The following is a 23,202-nucleotide window of genomic DNA, read 5'->3' as shown; positions in this document are numbered from 1 at the left end:
GGTGAAGCACTGGGTCCGACCCCTGATGGCAGCCAATAATGATATCTTGAAGGACACGAGGAAGTTTTTTCGCGCCATGGACCTGATGTTTTCCAGCAAGATTGAGCAGGGGGTGGTGCGCAGGCAGTTAATGGCGTGCAAACAGGGGAGCCGATCTGTACGTGAGTACTGGACTGAGTTCACTATGCTGATTCATAGACTGGGGTGGGATCTGGCAAGTGAACCTATTCATATGATGTTTGAAGAAGGGCTCTCTCCGGCAGTGAAAGATGAACTTTCCCGGGCGCCCAGGGCGGAGTCTATGGATCAGCTGACTAAATCTGCGCTGGCCATAGGAGCGCGCCTAGAAGCAAGGGCTTTGGAAAAGCGGGAAGGAAAAGGGGAACGTTGGAAGGACTTCCGCATTCCAGAGATTCCGGAGCAGTCTTTCCCGCCAGCAGAGCCGATGGAACTTGGAACAGCGCGCGTGCGCGCAGTTTCAAACACCAGTGAAGGGCGGAAGAAGGAGGGAAAGAGCGCCAAGAGATGTTATCTCTGCCAACAGCCAGGGCACTTTGCCAGAGTCTGTCCGCAGAGGAAGGAATGGCAAGGGATGGCGGAAACTGTTGGGGGGAAGGAGGAAGGAGAAACCGAGGAGCAAGTAAAAGCCAACGCCTGGCTGCCAACATCAGGGCACAGCAGCCAGGCCAGGGAGTAGTGAATGTGCCCACGCCGGAGCCTCCAAGACCAGCGCTTGTGATAGAGGTGTTGCTGGAACTGTCAAACGGACACCCACTAAAGATAAAAGCGCTATTGGATTCAGGCAGCTCCTGTAATTTCATGAGTAAGGAGTTTGCAGCTGAACACCAGATACAGACTATTCCATTAAGTAAGCCTTTGCAGGTGACCACCATTGATGGGAGGGAACTGTTGGGAGGTGAAGTGAGCCAACAGACTATACCAATGATTATGAGGGTGGCAAGACACACAGAACTGATAGCGTTTAACGTAGCCACCTTGGGAATGAGCTGGCTGGCACTACACGATCTGCTAGTAGGCTGGCATCAGAGAGTGGTTTCCTTTGGATCAGCACATTGCAAGGAGGGAGAGGGTCAGGCAGGGGCCAGGGCCACTCTAGCAGGGATGGAAGTGACGGACAAGGGGAAGGTGCCACCACAATATGCTGACTTGATTGACGTCTTTAGCGAAAAGGAAGCAGATAAACTGCCCCCGCACAGACCCTTTGACTGTCAAATCACCTTACTCCCAGGAGCACAATTGCCAGTGGGCAAGCTGTATGCAATGTCAGACAGTGAGATGCAGGAGTTAAGGGAATTCATTGACAAGAACCTCAAGCGAGGTTTCATCAGAGAGTCACGAGCGGTGGGGGGCAGCCCAGTGTTCTTTGTGGACAAAAAGAAGACAGGTAAACCCAGGCTTCTAGTGAGAATAGTGCAGAGGTAACAAGACCCCCGTTAGCAACTCCCACCCCTCGCCGGAAACTGTCACGCAGAGAGTCACGAAGGCGCATGTCCGTCAAACAGCTTTTATGTTGGAGTAAATTCTGTAGACGCCCACTGTCAGATTCTACCAGCGACTGACGGAGTCATGCTTTGGGGGCTCCGTTAGTGCCTGGGTTTGGTTGACCAGCCAAACCCCAGAGGGATTAAGCTTTTACGCACAAGCAGCTCATTATCCCATCACAACACCTGAACCTACAGAACCAAACAATGTACCATTTGATCTGATCCTAAACTATATAGTAAATATTTGCTAAACAAATTGGACGACTGGAAATCTATTAACCACATTATCCTTCCTGAACGGGCTGGTTTTAGGAAAAGGGAAAGCACTATTGATCACTGCCTGTCTTGCATTTCTTAGCCCAATAAGCAACTGCTGGACCTACCAAACACTTACTTGTTGCCTTTGTCGACTTAGCATCAGTCTTTGATTTGATCAACAGAAGCCTGTTATATAGGGTTGCCATACGTCTGGAATTTCCTGGACATATCTGGAATGCCTCTATCAATGTCTGGATGGAAATCAGGAAAATGTCCTGTAAAATCTGGATGTATGGCAGCCAATGTTGGCAGTGCTGCTTTTGCCCACTTTCCATAAAAATAGCTTAAAACAGCATTATTATTTTTTTGCAATTTTGCTGAAAAAGAAAAAAGCTTAAGAACTTTGGCCAAAAAACCCCAACCCTACTATTGTGATATTATAAACTGGCCACCACTAATACAGATAACTGTTTATTGTTCCTAATTGAGGAACTGGTCTATTAATGGTCTATTAATGGTCACCAAATTGAACAATGCCAAGTATTTAAGAATCTTGGCATCCAGTTAGAAGCTATCAGAGCAGTGGCTATGAGAACAATTGGGGCAATTCTTAGATCTGGTTGTGCTAGCCCTGAAAATATTTCAAAGTAAAGTTATTGCTCAGATCCTGTACGGTGTGGCTGTCTGAGGATGGCTATTTGAGGATGGGCTAAACTAGGCCCTCCAAAATACATTTCTGGGGAATTGTTAAGACTTCCACCTGCCACTCCTTCAGCTTTGGTCAGGGCAGAGGTAGATTCCCCCTCCATTCTATCTCCCATCCATTTCTCCATCCATACTGGTGAATCATAAAAGTGTCTCCTGGTAGGGTATTCCCCAAGTTATGTTTGGAGCAGGTATCAAACTGCAAAAGTTGGAACTTAAAATATTGGAAGGTGCTTTATTCATATCCTACTCCATTCAATCATTTTTCTGCTCTGAATTTGGAAAATTTAGAATTATTTAGAATTATTAATGTCTTCTCTGGCAAGGACATTCTATATATTTTCCATGGTGGAAAATACATATAATGTCCTTGCCAGACAGAACATTAATAATTCTAAATTTTTGAATTAATATAGACTTTACAAATTGGACCACCAAATGGCTGCTTACCTTGCAAACCTCACATTTCCAAAGCTTAGGCAAGCATTTGCAGCCCTTTGTTTCCAAACAATGCCCACAGCTATGATTGTCAGCACTCTCATACTCCCTTGGCTTGTGTATTTGTGGGGCCCCAGAAGTTGAGGAACTGCTTCACTATTTGTTCTTTGGTTCACTTTATTCTGAACCAAGCACCAAATTTCTGGGATCTATTCTTACTCATCCAGAACCATTCCACAAAACATTTCCTACCTTCTGTTGGACACAGATTGTAGGGTAACCCACAAGGTCTCTCTTTTTACCGTAGCAGCAATGGAAACCTGGGCAGGAGTTGTTAAGGAGATGGCAGTCGACTGCTTGGAGGATGTGCTTATTAAGCATAATATATTTTAATAATTAATGTTTTTTATCTGTATTGAATTTCAGTTTGTAAATTTCATACATGCTACATGCGATTTACATAGTATTTTGAAGATGTTTTATGTATGATTCTAGGCTTGGATTTTGCATTGTATTTATCTATCTTATTTATCTTATATGTGAATGGCCCAAGCATTAATAAATTACCTTCCTACCACAAACTGAGAAAGAGCCTAGCAAGTAGGACATTGATCGGGTGATTAGCCTTCTCACCGAAGAGGCTCAAATATTATTCCTGGCTGTGGCCTGGGTTGGTCTGGTTTTGCATACATCAAGGAATGTGCTCTTATGTGGACAAGCCTGCCCTATAAGAATGATGGTGTGTGTTTTTAGTTTATCTCTAGTTTTATTTTCTCCTCTGAATGTTTTGAATAGTTGTTATTAACTGTTTTTATCAATAATGTTATGGTTTATTCTTTTTGTAAACTGCTTTGAGGTGGTTGGTTGTTTCACAATCAAGCAGTATGTAAATTTAATGAAATAACATAAATTGTATAAGGAAGTTTTAAGGGTAAAGCATGAATGACAAATTCTGTGGGTGGAATTCAGTGCTGCAATCCTCCAGCAATTCTTAGAATCACAGAATTGTGGAGTTGGAAGGGTATTCTAGTCCAACCCCCTGCAGTACAGTAATCTCAACTAAAGCATCCATGGCAGACCCAACCGCTGCTTACAAACCTCCACTGAAGGAGAGCCCACCACCTCCTGAGGGAGTCTTTTCCACTGACCAGTGCACTAGACTTCTGTTGATGCAGCCTAGAATAGCATTAGCTTTTTTGCTGCTGCATCACCTTGTAGACTGCTGTTAAGCTTGCGTCTGTTAAGACCGCCAGATCCTTTTCACATGTAGTGCTGGTCAGCCAGCTGTCCCCCAAGTTATATTTGTGCAACTGGTTATTCCTGCCTATGTGCAGAACCTTACATTTGCCCCTGTTGAAATTCCTCCAACACAACCATTGCAGCTTGTCAGGCAGTACAACCCTCCCTCTCCTCACCCCCTGTGCTGTTCTTGGGGTTCTCCAGACCTATGAGGGAGATGGGAGGAATCCCCATTGCACAAGCAGAAACATTTGCACAAGGCTAAGTGGTGGGTCTGGTTACGTGAATCCTAGCCAATGTGTCTTGAAAAACACATGTTAGTGTGTCAGGTTATTGAGAATGTATAATCATGCATTGCTATACAGAAAGCCACAAATAAGGTGCATAGAGTCAAATGCCAATGATTTGCTTGACTAGAACTTTATTGATCAATTGGTATAGATATGTGGCAATCTACCAGGATGGCAAACACCAGGATGTCAAAGCCTCCTTCATTCTCTAGACCAGGGCTGTCCAGCTTCCAAGAGACTGCGATCTACTCCCACTATAAAAAAATATGACAGTGATCTACCCATTGGATTGACCAGAGTTCTTGAGCTTGTTTTTTTTGGGGGGATGAGCCAAAGTTGTTGAGCTGCTTTTTGGGGGGTGGGGCATCAGGATCCCGCAATCAACCAGGATCGACCAGGACCAGGGACATCCCATGACCGACCTGTTGGAAAGGACTGCTCTAGACCATGCAGAAGTCCAATTGTACCATTGCTGCAAATATCTGAAATTGAACATGACTTAAAGTCAACATTCTTAATACAGCAACATTCACCATACAGAAGAAACTGAAGGACTGGACAGCTGTTGTTTCATCTCATGTCTGGGGCAGAAGTTCAAGCAAGGAATGGGAAACTTGTGGCCCTCCAGATAGTGCCCACCTTATGACTTGGAGCTGCTTACCCATGGCTAATCAGTTCCTGTTGCTTGGCTCGGAGCCTGGAGATCCACGAGCTTCTCTCCTCAGTTCTCTGGTGCCTATCAAGAAAAGTTCAGCAGGGTTAACTTCTTCACTATTACCACCCTCCTCACCTCCCAGTAATCCTGTTGCATCTCTCTCCCGGCCTTTGTCTCCCTTCCCTCGGGGGTCCCGACCTTCCCTGCAGCCTCCCAAGGCCACACACCCACATCTTTTTAATGGAAGGTGGAAATGGCCATAGCAGTTATACTTTCTTGTGGGAACTTGTGCAAAATACATTGCAGGGGCCTGGCAGAAGATTTGTCACAGTATGGCATTGGATTCCACCCTCTGTCTGCTGGCACATGAGCTCTTCTAGACTGAGCAGCCCTACAGCAGTTTCCTTGCATTGCGTTTGCATTTTAAAAAACCTCATCCACTTCTCTCCACACCACATTGGGACTTTCCCCCTCTCATGCTCACCACACAAGCTTGTTTTGAAAAATGCTCCCCACTTGCAATGTCCTCCAACACTTACCTTTTCCTCCCAGAAAGGATGTAGTCATTTGAGTGAGAAGTTCACCAAACACTTCAGAGGTACTGCCAAACACACTGGCCAGATCTGTGAGGAATGCACGTGCAGAAATTGCCCCTGGGTGCCATGGAAAAAATAATAATTAGTCCCTTCTGTGAATTGCTTCAAATGGCTTGATTCCCACACTGGACAGCCCTGCTCCCTCCCCACCCCAGCAATTGCCCCTTCAACTCCAAAAGCTTGAGATGAGATGTGGTGGGATGGAGGGTTGTTTCAGAAATATTATTTTTTAAATCTTTCACTATTTTCTTCCTTTGAGGTGCTGTCTCTGTCTCTAACGTTTCAGTAGTTGGCTCAGAGTCTGAGCTATAGAAGATTTCCCAGCCATTTGCAGGATTGCTTAGCACAAAAAGTGTCTGCTCACCTCTCCATGTATTATGCTGTTTTGTTTCTAGTTCATCTTACAGTAGACCTACTTTTTAGGATTTCCACACACATTAACATCAGTCACCAAGTTAGGCTCAGTGCCCTTCCCACCAGGGGTGTCAATCTGCTTACCAGGACCGGAGCTGGACCGGGACTCTTGAGCAGCATTGCTGGAATCTAGACGAGATGGGTGTAAATGTTCTTTTTTAAATAATAAAAAAGTTCACAGAAAGACAGCATTTCAGTGCATCTTTCTCCTAAAATACACATTTGGACAAATATATACATTTTTACAAGAAATTCCCCCTAATGCAATGCATTTGACTATGTTGTTTTCACTAGTCTGTGCATTTTCATTTTCACTTTCCCAGAATTTTGAACACATTATTTGGTTGGAGAATGGCGTTGCAAAACCTGGAGAAGTGCAAATCTTAGAATTATAGAGTTGGAAGGGACCATGAGGCTCATCTAGTCCAACCTCCTGCAATGTGTGGATATTTTGCTCAATGGGGGGCTCAGACCCATGAACCTGAGTAAGAATTTTGTGATCCATCAACTGAGCTATCCCAGAAGTGTGAATGTTGAAGGATAATTGAACTTCTGCTTGTATAAATTAGGCAGTTTCACATTAAAATGCAAACAAAATTTCCCCCCATCTCTGGAAAAAAAATCACCAGTGTTCAACTACCCATGATAAAATCCCTCAAGAGTTAGCTTGGAATTGACCCAGTGTCTATGAGCTATTTCAGCAAGCATTTGTAAAGAATTTGTGTGTGTGTTTTCCCTCCTGGGTTATAATATTAATGCATATACAGTGGTACCTCAGGTTACAGATGCTTCGGGTTACAGACTCCGCTAACCCAGAAATAGTGCCTCAGGTTAAGAACTTTGCTTCAGGATGAGAACAGAAATTGTGCTCCAGCAGCGCAGCGCATAATATCTGAGCATTATGGGCTGGGCAGATTTGTGTTTCAAATCAGGTACTGTATTTTTCGCCCCATAGGACGCACTAGCCCATAGGACACACCAAGTTTTTTTGGGGGGGAAATAAAGAAAAAAATATATTTCCCCCCCCCAGGCGCTTGTGGGGCCATCAGCGGGGAGAAGCGCTCTTCTCCCCGCAGCTCACCTTCAGACCAGGTCCGGGGACAGCAGGAAGACGCGCTGTGCCTCCCAGCTGTCCCCGGAGCTTGTGGGAGAGGCAGCGGGGAGAAGCGCTCTTCTCCCTGCCGGCTGCCCTCAGATCAGGTACAGGGACAGCGGGAAGACGCGCTGCGCCTCCCAGCTGTCACTGGAGCTTGCGGGAGAGGCAAACCACTTCGGGAGACAGCGGGATGGCGGCGTTCCGCCTCCCTCTGTCCCCCGACCTTGTGGGGCTGGCACTGGGGCTCTCCTGAAGCCTGGAAAGCGAGAGGGGTCGGTGCGCACCGACCCCTCTCGCTCTCCAGGCTTCAGCGAAAGCTTGCATTCGCCCCATAGGATGCACACACATTTCCCCTTCATTTTTGGAGGGGAAAAAGTGCGTCCAATAGAGCGAAAATACGGTGCAGCCTCATTTCAGTAGAAACTCAAATCAAAAACTTTTTGGGGATGAAAACGTCAAATCTTCACCAAGGCCAACTATCCAGACTGGTGCTAGGTGGGCCAGAAAAAAGCCAGGGAAGTCCCCAAATAGGAGTCCCATCACAGAAGGAGAAAGGAAAAAGGAAAGAGGGGGAGGGGATCAAGTTGATTCCAAGCCAAAGGCCAGGCGGAACAACTCTGTTGCATGATTGCTGTATTGGGGTTTTTGGATAGATTCCAACAGAGAAAATGAACGCTCAGCCGAGCAACTGGTGAGCATTAATGTTAAAAACCCAGAAAAGGAATATTTTTTGAGGTACTTCCCTTGATGCCCTAAGCATGTACCATATTTTTCGCTCTATAAGACGCACCAGACCACAAGACGCACCTAGTTTTTGGAGGAGGAAAACAAGAAAAAAAAATATTCTGAATCTCAGAAGCCAGAACAGCAATCCCTCTTGCTGTTCTGGCTTCTCGGATAGCTGCGCAGCCTGTATTTGCTCCATAAGACGCACACACATTTCCCCTTACTTTTTAGGAGGGAAAAAGTGAGTCTTATAGAGCAAAAAATACGGTAATTAAAAACATTTGGCATGGTCACTAAACACAGAACTGTTTCTTTCATACTGGACACCTGTAGAGGTTTCTCACAGCAGGACAGAAAACACCCCAAATAAGAAACACTTCCTGGGTGGCCTCTCCCTACTTACCCACAGCAACAAAAGCCCAAGTGGAAGTTGCCAGCAGGAGGAGGATCCCAAGAGTCTTCATTGCAGAAACACAGACAGCAGCCTCACTGTTTCTTGACACTGAAGATGCTGTGATGAAGCCAGAATACTAACTGACACTGAGCAGAGTACCTACACTGCTGACTTTATGTAAGCGACAGAAACCAATCAAAGGAGCTTGCAGAGAAATATTACGAGTTTAGTTGAGATATTGCATCATAATGATGTTAATTATGGAGAAAACAGTCAGTGTGTATAAATAAATACAGGATGCCCTGAGGATGAATGCCACCATTTACATAAACTGGAGTGGAGATGGGATTAGCCAGGACATAACAAATTGGCCATTATCCACAAATCTGGCTCCTGAAAGTCAAACATACCCTTCCAATTTGCTGATCCAAATCAAGATGCTTGGGGTGGTTTTTTTTGCTCCCAAGCTTTCTCAAGAGCCAGCTGGCTCATGCCAGGGTGCTGGATCCAAAAATGGGACATTCTGGGATTTAATCAGAAGCTAGGGGTAGCTTTTGTAATTTCGGGATGTCCCATTTAAATTGGGGTGGTTGAGCAGGGATTAGAAGCCTGTGACCCTCCATATGTTATTGGACTCCAAATTGCATCGGCTCTAGTTAGCATGACCCACCGTAATGCATCTAAAGGGCCACAGATTCCCTATTCCTATTGTTGAATATGCCTTGGCTCCAGTTATTCTACCAAGCAGAGCACCAGGATTACCAGGGCAGTTGATGGGTGGTACTTTGCACCCAATTCCACATTGGAGAGAAGATTTTCTTTCTTTCTTTGTGGTAAATCTGCAAGTCTTTAAAGTCCCACAAGACTCAGCTGTTTTTGTTCTAGCAGCCTTTCATAGTTACCCTGCAGGAATTTGTCACTGCAAGGCTGTAAGGGTGATATTAACTGCCTCTTGTATATGCTAAGTGAATGAGAGCAATGCCACACTCCTATTTGGATTTAAGATTAAAATTTACAGTTCCTGGATATAACAAAACAGTTCCTGGATATTTACCTGGAACTTAAATATATTTATGTTCCAGGTAAATACCTTCTTACCTCAGCAATGTTGGCATGAATGGAGAAGGAGATGCCAGCTGTGGCTTCAATGCCTCCTGGGCCCTGCAAATCTTGCACCCTGATCCAACCTCACAGGGCTGTTATGGGCATTAAAGGAGAAAGAGGAGAACCACGTGTGCCACCCTGGGCTCCTTGGAGAAAAAAGAGGGCTATAAATGCAATTCATAATGATAATCATAATCTACCATATACTTTGGAAAGTGGTTTCTCTTTCCATTTCTTTCTTTGTTCTTTATACTTTCAGGTCCCTCTCGAGATACCACCACCAAACTTTGCACAAGGGTTCCTGAGGTGGGGGTGGTGCTCTTCATTGATGTTTAGATTCTGGCTGCCATTTTGAATCAATATGGCAGACCCAAAGGTGAATTTGGTGTGACTTTGCCTGCTTTTTGCCTGCTTTTTTAAACAACAACAACTTTTTTTTGAGTAGCACCTTAAAGACCAACTAAGTTATTTCTTGGTATGAGCTTTCGTGTGCATGCACACTTCTTCAGTATCTGAAGAAGTGTGCATGCACACGAAAGCTCATACCAAGAAATAACTTAGTTGGTCTTTAAGGTGCTACTGGAAGGAATTTTTTTTGTTTTGACTATGGGAGACCAACACGGCTACCTATCTGTAGCTGGAACTTTTTTTTGGATTATAAAGAATCCTGGGCAGCACCAGGCACCTCCTACTAGTAATAATAATCCCACTCCTCAGTCACATTCTGAGAATTAAGATAGGTACATTTTCAAATGGGGATGCAGGTGGCACTGTGGTCTAAACCACTGAGCCTCTTGGGCTTGCCAATCATAAAATCATAGAGTTGGAAGAGACCACAAGGGCCATCGAGTCCAACCCCCTGCCAAGCAGGAAACACCATCAGAGCACTCCTGACATATGGTTGTCAAGCCTCTGCTTAAAGACCTCCAAAGAAGGAGACTCCACCACACACCTTGGCAGCAAATTCCACTGTCAAACAGCTCTTACTGTCAGGAAGTTCTTCCTAATGTTTAGGTGGAATCTTCTTTCTTGTAGTTTGGAACCATTGCTCCGTGTCCGCTTCTCTGGAGCAGCAGAAAACAAACTTTCTCCCTCCTCTATGTGACATCCTTTTATATATTTGAACATGGCTATCATATCACCCCTTAACCTCCTCTTCTCCAGAGGACATGCCCAGCTCCCTTAGCCGTTCCTCATAAGGCATCATTTCCAGGTCTTTGACCATTTTGGTTGCCCTCCTCTGGACACGTTCCAGTTTGTCAGTGTCCTTCTTGAACTGTGGTGCCCAGAACTGGACACAGTACTCCAGGTGAGGTCTGACAAGAGCAGAATACAGTGGCACTATTACTTCCCTTGATCTAGATGCTATACTCCTATTGATGCAGCCCAGAATTGCATTGGCTTTTTTAGCTGAATTCTCCACATAACATCAAACTCCACATTTGTGCCACGTTGTCTAGAAGCCATACATTTGCTTTCACACCCTTTGAGAAGCCTAAAGTGAGGTGCATCAGGAGAAGATACCACCGTCCATGCCTCAGCCAGGATTTGCCAGAGGCAGAAAGGAGAAAAACAAAATCCCTTTTCTGAGTAAACAGATTAGAAAGCCTTGGTACAGCAAATAATTTCCTTGCCTATCCCTTTATTTAGAAGACCAATTAACATTGTGTCTATTCTCATGTGCCACAAGTGCTGTGTGCCATCTTAATTCTTCCGTTTGCATATGTATCCCATTGTTATCTGTCCAATTTATCTGTCCAATTGTTTCATCACCAGGATCCTGATTTCCTCCACGATTCCACTCCCCACTACCCAACCATTTTCATTGGCGTTTCCTTCCTTCATAAGCCAGTGAGAGTAGATCAGACCACAACATTCCTCGGCTTCTTTAGGCTGCCCTGAATTCCTGAAAACCTCCCAAGTCATTCATGACCATGAAGATGATATGGGGACTCCTGCTGGTTTGCGCTCTAGTGTCTGGAGGTATGTAATTCTCAATGGCCCAGTGTGTTTCCCTCCTCCTTGGGGCAAATTCCATAAATAAAGGATGGAATTCATACCCCCCCCCCAAGTGATAGGTATGATGCACAAGCTAAGGTGGCTCCAATAATGGTTTCAGACAGTGATGGGGAACCTGTACTCCTCCAGATGTTTTTGGACAGCAATCCCCATCAGCCTCAGCTAGCATAGAGATGAATGACAGGAGCCATAGTGCAACATATATGAAGGGCCACATCCTTGGTTTAGGCAAATTCCATGAGGATACATCTGCTGACATCTCTGAAGTTACCAATGATAAGAAAACAGAACTTCCATGAGCATAAGTAGTTTACAGCTGAGGACTGCACACTGGCCATAAACTACAGGAGAGGGTTAAGGCCTTTCTTGTTTGTTTATGGACTTCTTGGAAGCACTGGCTGGCCAAAGTTAGAAAAGGATGTTGGACTAGATGGACCTTTGGTAAGATCCGGCAGAATTCTTCTTATTTCAATGATCTGTGTTTTACATCAGCTAGGCATGCAAAGGTTTGAATGACACAGAGGAAAATGCTAGTTTCAACAAGTGAGGATTTAGCATTATTCAGGATAATAGTTGTGAGATCTTCTGTCCTCATTCTAGAGACATCACCTCCTCCCAGCACTGATTTGACTCCCAGCACTGGTAAGTGTTGAACATTTTAAGCATGTGCACTTGAGCCTTTTGAATAATTTGCCCAGTAGAATATTCCTTGGGACAATGTGACTGTAGTAACTGAGTTAAGAGGGCAGCAGAATGCCATGGCGGATCCAGATTCTAGGGCACTCGTATATCTAGATCATCACCATAGAGTCATCCAGGCAGAGTTATTCTTTATTTTCTGCGTAGGCAGTCATAGCAGACTCACTTTATAATCATCAGACTGCCTGCACAGTAGCCACTCTAAAGTGAGAGGGAAAACAAAAGAAGTCCCGATTCACATAAGAAAGGGTGGCGCATCTGCCAAGCCTGATTTATACATGAGGATACATCTGTTTGGAAAACTTGAGTAGGATCCCACATGGCCAGCTGCTGGTGGAATATGGGTCACTGATACACAGTCCATGAGAAGCATCAGGATGCCATCATGTAGGCACTCAGGCTACAGATACCTGGCATGCAGAAATAGGTGTTGGCTGATTTAAGCATGATGTTCACTGTCCATCTGAATAAGTGTGTGTGTGTGTGTGTGTGTGTGTGTGTTTACACACCTAGCATTGTATTTAAATCAGACAGTGCTAAAAAAAATCCCAGGCAGATAGTGCTCCCAACCTACAACATCACCCCCACCCTAAATGCTTAATATATCTTCATAGACTACTCCTACAAGTAGTGAACATCAGAGCATCAGAAGGAGATTTTGCCTTTATGTTTTATTAATGCTAAGCTTGAAGACTTCTTCTTTGATGGCTTTCGTTTTGGGTGAGACAGGGTTGACTAGTAAATTGTGGCTTTGCAAATTTATAAATTTATACAACCAGCTGTCTGTGTGTGAGAGAGGGAGATGGAGAGAGAAATCCTGACAGGTTTGTAGTTCATGTTCTCTGAAAAGAGATCTCATGCATTGATCTTAAAGACATTTGCCCCAATCCAACTTGGTTAGTGCCCTCTTACTTAATTTGGTTTTCTGTGTTGCACCTTGGCCTGTTATCATGAGGCTCATCCAGAGTTCTGTGTCTGAGAGGGGTTCTTTTTTGTCCCAGTGCTTTCCCCAGGAAAACCTGCGCATTATCACTGAATTGGAGCAAACAGCAATCTGGTTTTCCATTATATGTTCTAATTCAGTGCTAAATGTGGGTTTTCCTGGGGAAAGCATTGGGATAAAAAACCCCAAACCACTTCAACACAGAGCTTTAAAGCACAGATCAGTGACTGGAAAGTGCAGCTCATGGTGACTGTGATAGATCTAGTCCATCCACATAATATGTAATAAAAATCCTGCACATGTAGAATTTTCCAGACAGATGGCACTCTCTAGTGTATGACACTGGCCATTTAATGGAGATTGGGAGGAAATTAAAGAATACTTTTTGCAGGAAAGATTCAAATATTGAATTGTGTATTGTTCTGTGTATCGGAGGAATTCTGTTTCATACTGCCATGTCCTCTTATCCACAGCAGCTTCTCCAGAAGTGAGCGCCACCAGTGACAGTGAGTTATTCTTGGTCCAGCAATTTCACGAAGTATCTCAAAGTTGAAGTCAAAGTTTATTTGTTGTCGCAACCATCCTGGTGTTTTTCCCCTTCAATTTTTTTTATTAGTTTTCCACATTTATAACAAACATTTATAACAATCAACAAACATAAACAAACAAACAAACAAACATTTCACATTCTCAATGATTGGGAGGGCTTGAAACAGAAACAACATATCTGGTAATACATTCATCTTAACCACAGATATTCGGCCCATTAATGACAATTTTAAATTCGACCAACTCTCTCTAAAATTCGACCAAGATCTCTCTAAATTTCATTCCATAGTTTCTCATAGTTATCTTTATATAAATTCAAAATTTTCACTGACAAATTTACACCTAGGTATTTAACTTTTTTCACAAAAACCAGGCCCATTTTTTCTTGCAATAATTTCCTTTCCTCATTGTCCAAATTTTTCTCTAATACTTTGGTTTTGCTCTTATTTAACTTAAATCCTGCTACCTGTCCGAACTCCTGTATCAACTCCAGTGCTTTTACTGCACTGGAGTCTGGATCTCGAAGTGTTAACACCAAATCGTCAGCAAAGGATTTTAATTTATATTGTTTGGCTCCTACTGTTATACCTTTAACTTGTTCAACCTTCCTTATCATACTTAACAAAACCTCCAGGACCGAAATAAAAACCAGAGGGGAAAGTGGGCACCCTTGCCTGGTACCCTTCTCAATTGTAATTTCCTCTGATAACACATTGTTTATTATAATTTTGGCTAATTGCTCATGATAAATCGCATTAATACCATTTAAAAACTCCTGTCCAACCCCAATACTATCTAAATTTTGTATCATAAAACTTCAAGACACATTGTCAAAGGCCTTCTCCACATCAATAAACATTAACATTGCTTTACAAATTTTTTCTTGCTTCCAACTTTTCTAAAATGTCAACTATATTCCCAATACAGTGGTGCCTCGCAAGACGAAATTAATTCGTTCCGTGAGTCTTTTCGTCTTGCGATGTTTTACGTCTTGCGAAGCACGGTCCGTTGCAACTGCGCCTCTTCAAGCGGCTTTAGGAAAAAAGCGAACAAACTCGCAAGACGTTTTCGTCTTGCGAAGCAAGCCCATAGGGAAATTCGTCTTGCGAAGCGACGCAAAAACCGAAAACCCTTTCGTCTTGCGCGTTTTTCGTTTTGCGAGGCATTCGTCTTGCGGGGCACCACTGTATTATCATTCATATGTCTTCCAGGCAGAAATCCTGCCTGGTCTTTATGGATATAGTATGACAAAACCTTTCTCAACCTATTGGCGAGAAAATTGTTAAAAAAATTATAATCCACGTTAAGTAGTGAGATTGGTCTGTAGTTTTTAACATTGGATCTATCTTGATCTTGTTTTGGAATCAGGGTTATATAAGCTTCCTTCCAGGTTTCGGGTGCTTTGCCCCCTCATATTATCTTGTTGCAAACTTCTACCAATGGCTGAATAAGCCAGTCTTTCATAGTCTTATAGTATTTTGCTGACAGTCAATCTGGTCCCGGGGCTTTGCCAAATTGCAGTGAATTTATTGCATTTTCAACCTCCTGTCGTGTAATTAATCCATTTAGTAGGATCCTTTTACCTTTGGGAATCTTTTGCAAACCATTAGTTTTGATAAAATGCTCAATTTTAACCTTATCTTCTTTACTATTTTTATACAGTTGTTTATAGTACTTCTGAAAACATCTTCTTATCTCCACAGGGTTCTCTACAGACTTTCCTTCTGATACAATATTTGTAATAGCACTTTGTTTTTGCCTCTTTTTTAGCTAAGAGTTTCCCACATTTATTCACAGATTCAAAATTCCTTTGTCTCATCATTCTTAATTTCCATTCTATTTCTTGATTTATAATCTGTGAATACTGAGACTGTAAAGCTTTAATTTCCTTTTTTATCTGCAGATTCTTTGGATTACTTCTAATGTTCTTCTCTTTATCTTTTAATTGGTCCAAAATTTTCTCTTTCTTTTCATTCTGTATCTTTCTCTTAATTGAATTTTGTTAGATGAGGAATCCTCTCATTACTGCTTTACTTGCGTCCCAAATGACTCCTGCTTGCATTCCAGAGTTCATATTAATCTCAAAATAGTCTTTTATAGTCTTTTGGGCCTTATTAATTATTTGCTCATTCCTCAACAAATCATCATTCATTCTCCATCTGAAAGATCCCTGTGTAGATAATTTCCCTTTCATAAATATTGCATTGTGATCTGAGCAAGTTTTAGTGCAAATTTCCGCTTTGTTACTCTGGGAACCAAGTCTCTGGATATCCATAAATAGTCGGTTCTTGAAAATGATTGATTTGCATCTGAAAAAATGTGAAGTCTTTTTCAGTTACCTTTTTTTGCTCTATAAGACTCACTTTCCCCCTCCTAAAATGTAAGGGGAAATGTGTGTGCGTCTTATGGAGCAAATGCAGGATTTGCAGCTATCCCAGAAGCCAGAACAGCAAGAGGGATTGCTGCTTTCACTGCGCAGCAATCCCTCTTGCTGTTCTGGCTTCTGAGATTCAGAATTTTTTTTTTCTTGTTTTCCTCCTCCAAAAACTAGGTGCGTCTTGTGGTCTGGTGTGTCTTATAGAGCGAAAAATACGGTAGAATTCTGACTCTCCATATGTCTGACAGATCGAATTTGTCAGTTATATATATATATATATATATATATATATATATATATATATAATCTTACGTAATCTGCCGGCATTCAGTATTTTTTGTCTCTGTCTCCTATCCATTAAAGTAGATGCAACTCCATTCAAATCTCCCATTGAAATTAATTTGTAATCCAAATGATCCATAAGCCTTGTTTCCAAATTCTTAAAGAATTCTGCCTTGCCATCATTAGGTGCATAAATTCCCAATAACAAGTATTTCCCCCCTTGTGCTGTAATTTCTACTGCTATGTATCTTCCCTCCTCATCTTTGAAAATCAATTTTGGATTCCATTTTTCTTTGACACTGGCCATTTAATGGAGGTGGGGAGGAAATTAAAGAATACTTTTTGCAGGAAAGATTCAAATATTGAACTGTGTATTATTCTGTGTATTGGAGGAATTCTGTTTCATACTGCCATGTCTTCTTATCCACAGCAGCTTCTCCAGAAGTGAGCGTCACCAGTGACAGTGAGTTATTCTTGGTCCAGCAATTTCAGGAAGTATCTCAAAGTCGAAGTCAAAGTTTATTTGTTGTTGCAACCATCCTGGTTATTTTAACCAAAAAGGGAATATAAGTATTCTACGGATATTGTGCAGAATATGCATAGATACACTGTTAAATACAGTGGTAACCAATTTATACATCTATACTTTGAAATGCAGACCTACACAAATAAATTTCTATATTACATCGTTGATCAGATTTTACAGTTTGCTATATTGTCTTTGATGCACGTTCTTAGTTTTTGGGATGCAACCACGAATCTCGCCATGTTGTCTGTCTCAAACTTATCAGAGCCAGACAGCAAATATGTGACCTTCACTTGATAGTCCACATCAGGCATCTTACACAATAGTTCACAAATGTACTTAGGTTTCAGCTCAGAATACATAGGACAGTAGAGTACATAACAGTATAGGTCTTCTGTTGCTTGAGTGCCACGTAGAGAAAGCCTCTTTTCTACTAGAATTTTCCTGCAACAACCATCTAAATACTCTGAGGGCATTGTCTGAAAACTCAGAGCCACAAATGCCTTCCTAAGTGAACAGATTGGTAAATCATATAGATAGTTCTCAAAATGATGTTATACTTTAATTAAATACAATTGTGGAGAGAACATTGATTCCTGGATTGCCTAATATCTTGTGTGTAAAAAAACCTTCAGTTTTTCCTTTACAGTTCCAGAAGTCCAAAACATTCAAAAACCAAAGTGCGGCTTCCAAAAATAGTTCGCAAACTGGAACAGTCACTTCTGGGTTTGTGACATTCGGGAGCCAAAACATTTGACTCACAAGGCGTTCAACTTCCAAGGCACGACTGTATATATGCTTACAAATGTGCTCTAAGTAACAGTTCTTAAGAGCCTGAGGAATTACAGTTGTACCTTGGTTTTCAAATGCCTTTTTGAGTCAAATGTTTTGGCTCCCAAACATTGCAAACCTGGAAGTGACTGTTCTGATTTGCGAACTATTTTTGGAAGCTGAACATCCAACAGGGCTTCTGTGGCTTCTGATTGGCTGCAGCAGCTTCCTGCAGCCAATCAAAAGCCACACTTTGGTTTTTGAACGTTTTGGAAGTCAAGTGGCGGTGCTTTCTAGCATACTGCATAACACCTGCCATCCTAAAAGCTTAGCTGCAAACTCAGCTGTGGGTGTAAAATAATTGTGTGTTTCTTTTATTGGAAGTTGGGGGGAAATGGAATAGTATTCTTCAGAACTGAAGAATTCTTGCAGGAATGGTTGAAGTTTTGCCCCCTGTGTCTGGATATTAGAGGAATTCTGTTTCATGTTGCCATGCCTTCTTATTTACAGCGACTTCTGCAGAAGCGAGCATCACCAGTGACGGTGAGTTCTTCTTGGTCCAGCAATTTAAGCAAGTATCTGAATCATAGCACACAACTTATCCACAGCAACATGGTGATAGGAGAATGATTTGCTTTCCCTATCCCAGATAACAACTCTCCCTCCACTTCTGGTACAACTTCTCCTTCTCCTACAACTAATGTGTATCATAAGCCTGTGGAGCGATTTACTTTTATGACAGCGATGGGGAACCAGTGGCCCTCCAGATGTTGGTGGACTCCAACTCCCAGCAGTCCCAGCTAGCATGGCTACTGCTCGGGATGATGGATGTTGTCCACCATTCCTACTTTATTAGTGCTGTGTTCATGGATCTGTACGGCTGGCTATGCTATTTGTATTCTGGAAATATGTTATCATGGGTATCCATTTTGACTTTTTTATTTTATAATAGCACACCATCTCCCCAAAGCAAGTTGCTAGTTCATGCTTTGTGAATTGTTCTTAGGCTGCAATGCTATGACTCTAACCTGAAACAACTCCCTTCTGAATATCTGTGCAATGGGCATGTGCCACACAAGTTACCCCAATCCTACATGGGGAAAGTATGTTCTCTCTGTGCATGGCAGGTTGCACAAGATGAGAATATTGCACAGTCAGCACCATGGTGACGTTGCTCATTGAGGTCCACCAGCAACAGCAGTGAAAAGAGGATTTGCATAATGAACTTTGATATTTCCCATAATCTGCTTGGGGAGGGTAGGACCCGGTCTCCTTTCCAATCAACTGGCTGCAGCTACCATCTGCTTGGTACCCACTGTTATAAATATGCTTTGGTGACTTGGTGTGATGGTTGGCCATGTGTATGACAGACAAGATTCCGTTCTGATCACACTTTGGTGCTTTGGAAAATGGGTCACTGCATGATTCATGTTGCCTTGGGTCCAAAGCAGAACATTGCTTCAGAAATCCAGTGCTTCATATGTCTCCACAGCGAATAGCACAAAGCAATGAACAAATGAGCTAGAACTTTTTTTTTTACAGAATTGGAAGACCAGCCCACAGAAGCAATGCTCATATATAATGTGAACATATAACATTGTGCCAATAGTGGTGCAACATTTGGCTTAGTGCTAGTAACATTTGATCTGTTGTCTGGGGAGCTGACACACACACAGTGGTACAAAGGAAGGAATGCCTCCAGTATCAGAGGCAGCCTGCCTCAGAATGCCAGTTGCTGGGAATCACCAGGGGCAAGAAGGCTTGTGTCCTGCTTGCAAGCTGACCAGGTGTGTCCGGTTGGTCACTAGGAGAACAGGATCCAGCAGGCTCTTCTTACCTTCTTAAGAAAGAAAAACCAGAGAAGGTGTGGCTCACGAGCTCTCATTTTCCTCCCAATCCAGAGACCACCCATGGCCGTCAGAAAGCTTTTCTTCCATCTTTGTTTGGCATTTTTGCAAAAGGTTTGGAATCAGTTGGTGCATTGAAGAACAAATGGACTTCGTCATTTTGGGGAAAGTAAGAAAATGGTGAGTTTAAGAAGAGAGTAAAGAGAAAATGAAAAGAGATGGGCATTGGAGAGAGGTGATGCAGGGCAGGGGATCTAAAGTAGATATAGTTGCCAGGGCATAAATACTCAAAGTGGAGAGTCCTGAAAGTGTTGAGGTTAATGGCAACTGGTGACATTTCATGCATTGCATGCATTGTCTCAGCCCGTCTCTACTTGCCTTCAGTTTATGAAGTCGGTCTACAATGCACCGCTGTAGGTTTGACAGGGCTGTGTTTACAGTGAGCAGTTTTGTGCATGTGGTACCACTGTTTTAAAGGAAGAACAGGCAGTGGCACAGGATGATAACCATGGAATGCTAACAAAAGCTCCACTTTCCATTTTAACACAGATAGAGGCTAGTTACATTCAGTAAATATCAGGCGAATCCATTATTTCCTTTTCATTCATAGCTAGCTCTGCTAATCAATGCAGATCAGTGGTGTGGCCTTTTCACCATCAGAAATGAGGAAGTATGAACTATCCAATTTCAAATAAGCATAACAATGTAAGGTGATTCCTATATTTCTTCCCAATAGACATAAAATGGCTGGAGGATGTCAATGCTACATTTCATTCTATCCATGCCCTGAATGGTAGGGAATTAAAGTCAGACTTTACATGTTCACTTCAAAAGAGAGAGCATTGGAAATTTATGATGTTTTTGGAAGAGGGAAATAAAACAAATTTGGACATAGAAACAGTGGCATAGCATGGGGGAGGGGATGCCAGAACAATGACCCTGGGCATATTTTTTAAGGGGGTGCAGTGCTGTGCATTTGGCTTCTCATGCTTTCCTGCCAGCCCTGTGCTGCTCACATAGTGGTGCAGGGTTGGCAGGGTGGCATGAGAAGGACGCTTTGAGAGACTGGGATCAAAGGGCACATGGCTGTTGTGTCCTCCTCACCTCGCCTCTGGGCATCAGGGGGATTCGCCCAACAAGGGCTGCATTGACTGGCCAGGCTCCCTGCGTAGATGGGCAGGAAGCAGGAGGGGCGGTTGCAGCAGTGGTGAGGGCTGGGCTGGCATTGCAGGTTCCATTCACTATCAGCACTCTGTCCCCCTGCTGTGTGCACACATGTGCAGGCCCCCAGGCACCAGCAAACCACTACACCACTGCACAGAGAACTCCCAGACTGGTTGTTTGTTGAGCATCCACCCTGATTTGTTCACACAATATTTGCATCCAGGGCTTGTTATGCCATGTAGTTCTCCATCATTTTTCTTACTGCAAAAAGTCTGATAAGAAAAGTGAGAATGTGTGGAGGTAACAAACACTAGATGGTGATGTTGTACAATCTCATAAGAATTTTCACAAACAAATCAAGAACAGACACTCACTAAACAGCCTTCTGGAAGGACCCATCATCTGCCAATCAGAGGACGCAGTCATTACTTACAGACTAATTCTAAGCAAATTTACTTGGAAGTAAATCTCTGTAACCAAACCTCAATAGCTGCTTTTTCTAAGGAAAAGCAGAGAGGAGGAGGGTGCTTGGAGCAGAGACCTGTGGGGTGCCCATAATGTGCTTAACCCATTCCTTCCCTGCACATTGCTCTTCTAGTGCACCTCTTTCATAATTGGGCTTTTATAGGCATTACCTGATGCTAGTTTAGAAGCAAACTTCTGGGATTCTTAAAAAGTTGCCTCCAAGGGACAGACTCTGAGTTTTTTTGTTTTCTTTTAAAGGTTAATTTGAACTCATCTCAGCTATGCATGGATGCTCACTTGCCTTGATCTGGCTCTTGGCTCCAACTGCTCCAACTTTAAAATCTCTTTCTGTTTCAGGAATTGCATCCATCCTGCAACACACCACCTGTGGCCACATCGTGGTTCCATTATAAGAAAAGCAAGGGAATAGCCTGATTCCAGTGATATAAGGTTGTGTGTTGTCACCATCTCACCATTCAGAGGAAATAAACTCAAGCATTGACTAAACAACTACATTTGCTTTGTGTCTTCTGCACTGTGCAGAATCATAGAGTCCCCGGCTCAGATGAGCTTTTAGATAAGGTTTAGCATGTAGTTGAGAGCTAAAATAAAAATGTGAAATTTGGAGACTTTTTGAGTGGGTCCATGTTTCAGAAATTTGACCTCAAACCTTCACATCCTCATTTTTGAGTCAAAATGTGTGATACAAAGGCAAAACTGGTTAACGATGGCATAGATGCAAAATCTGTAAGGAGTAAAGACCACTGCTGTATCATCTCCCATTAAGTTGCCCTCTTTGAACATTGTACCGCTTAATACTTACTGCTTCCATCCCCAAAATGTGCACACTGACACCCTACAAATCTACTAAGTTAAACTTACTATGAAATCTTTTATCCATAGTGGGGCAATACCTTTATTAAAGGTAAAGGTAAAGGTACCCCTGCCCATACGGGCCAGTCTTGACAGACTCTGGGGTTGTGCGCCCATCTCACTTAAGAGGCCAGGGGCCAGCGCTGTCCGGAGACACTTCCGGGTCACGTGGCCAGCGTGACATCGCTGCTCTGGCGAGCCAGAGCCGCACACGGAAACGGCGTTTACCTTCCCGCTGGTAAGCGGTCCCTATTTATCTACTTGCACCCGGAGGTGCTTTCGAACTGCTAGGTTGGCAGGCGCTGGGACCGAGCAGCGGGAGCGCACCCCGCAGCAGGGATTCGAACAGCCGACCTTTCCATCGGCAAGTCCTAGGCGCTGAGGCTTTAACCCACAGCGCCACCTGTGTCCCAATACCTTTATTAGCCCAACCAAAATATAACAAACCAGTAAGATGATACAGAAACCCATTAAAAAGGAAAGGGGAGAGGAAAAAAAGACTGTGGACTGCAGAACTCCAAGGCAGCATCTTCATTCATCAGAATCAGCTGCCACTCAGATCAGGAGCTTCCTGGACTAACACTGACTGAGTCTGGATGGAGTTTGCAATGATGCTCAGAGGTATTTTTTGTGTGGCCAGGATGCTGTACTAGATGAACCTTTGGTCTGATCCAAAAGGGCTCTTTTATATCATACCCTCCCCACCATTTTTATAACAGGAAAATTGTATTGCAGATAAGGCTATCCCTATTTTAAAAACAACAACAGATATGGTATTTTAGAAGAACATAAGGAGAACTCTGCTGGATTCAAGGGTCAATGCTGTTTTGGAGCAGCTCTGTCTCTCTCTGATTTTCTTGATAGTCAGGACTGAATTAGCTCTGTTCCCACTTTCACTATCAGGAGAAATCTAAAACTGGGTATATTTTTTGTCCCTTTTTATAAAATCAGATGCAATTTTCAGGCACAGTTAACCTTCTGAGGGAGCAAGGGCTGCCAAATTTCAGATTGATAGCTGCAGAGGTTTGCTCACAAGGGCAGACTTTACTGTTTTGTGATGGGTACAAGAGAAAGCAGGGGAGATAGGATGGTGCAAAAAGAGCATGAATTCCTAGGAAAGACCGAGGTGAGGAAAATGTCACAAACAGACCCAGATATGATTTTTTGTGGGTTACAGGCTCTCAAATTCTTAGAGTAGCTATTGAGGCCTCAATGAAAGAGCTAACCAGATGCCATCTTAAATCTTTACAGAAAGGACCTAGGGTTG

General features: G+C 43.0%; 2 long non-coding RNA genes across 3 annotated transcripts; one reads left to right on the top strand and one right to left on the bottom strand.

Moving 5' to 3' along the window:
• Window positions 1-4,530: 4,530 nt before the first annotated feature.
• Window positions 4,531-8,552, bottom strand: LOC309362585. The gene is made up of 5 exons (XR_014165007.1): window positions 8,326-8,552; window positions 6,185-6,229; window positions 5,289-5,743; window positions 5,097-5,250; window positions 4,531-4,917 (listed from the first exon to the last, which is right to left on the bottom strand). It is a non-coding gene; the product is annotated as an uncharacterized lncRNA (long non-coding RNA).
• A 2,657-nt stretch (window positions 8,553-11,209) lies between these two features.
• On the top strand, window positions 11,210-21,572 carry LOC309362583. 2 transcript variants are annotated; one of them, XR_014165004.1, is made up of 7 exons: window positions 11,210-11,403; window positions 12,040-12,081; window positions 12,753-12,858; window positions 13,555-13,587; window positions 18,097-18,129; window positions 19,488-19,613; window positions 21,420-21,572. It is a non-coding gene; the product is annotated as an uncharacterized lncRNA (long non-coding RNA). The 2 variants fall into 2 exon arrangements; XR_014165005.1 differs by lacking the exon at window positions 12,753-12,858 and having other exon boundaries at window positions 11,211-11,403.
• Window positions 21,573-23,202: the final 1,630 nt, after the last annotated feature.

This window comes from Podarcis melisellensis, assembly GCF_964234715.1.
Source record: "Podarcis melisellensis genome assembly, chromosome: 2".
Taxonomy (NCBI): Eukaryota; Metazoa; Chordata; class Lepidosauria; order Squamata; family Lacertidae; genus Podarcis; species Podarcis melisellensis.
The sequence above is the reverse complement of the archived record's forward strand: the minus strand, read 5'-3'. Positions and strand labels throughout refer to the sequence as shown.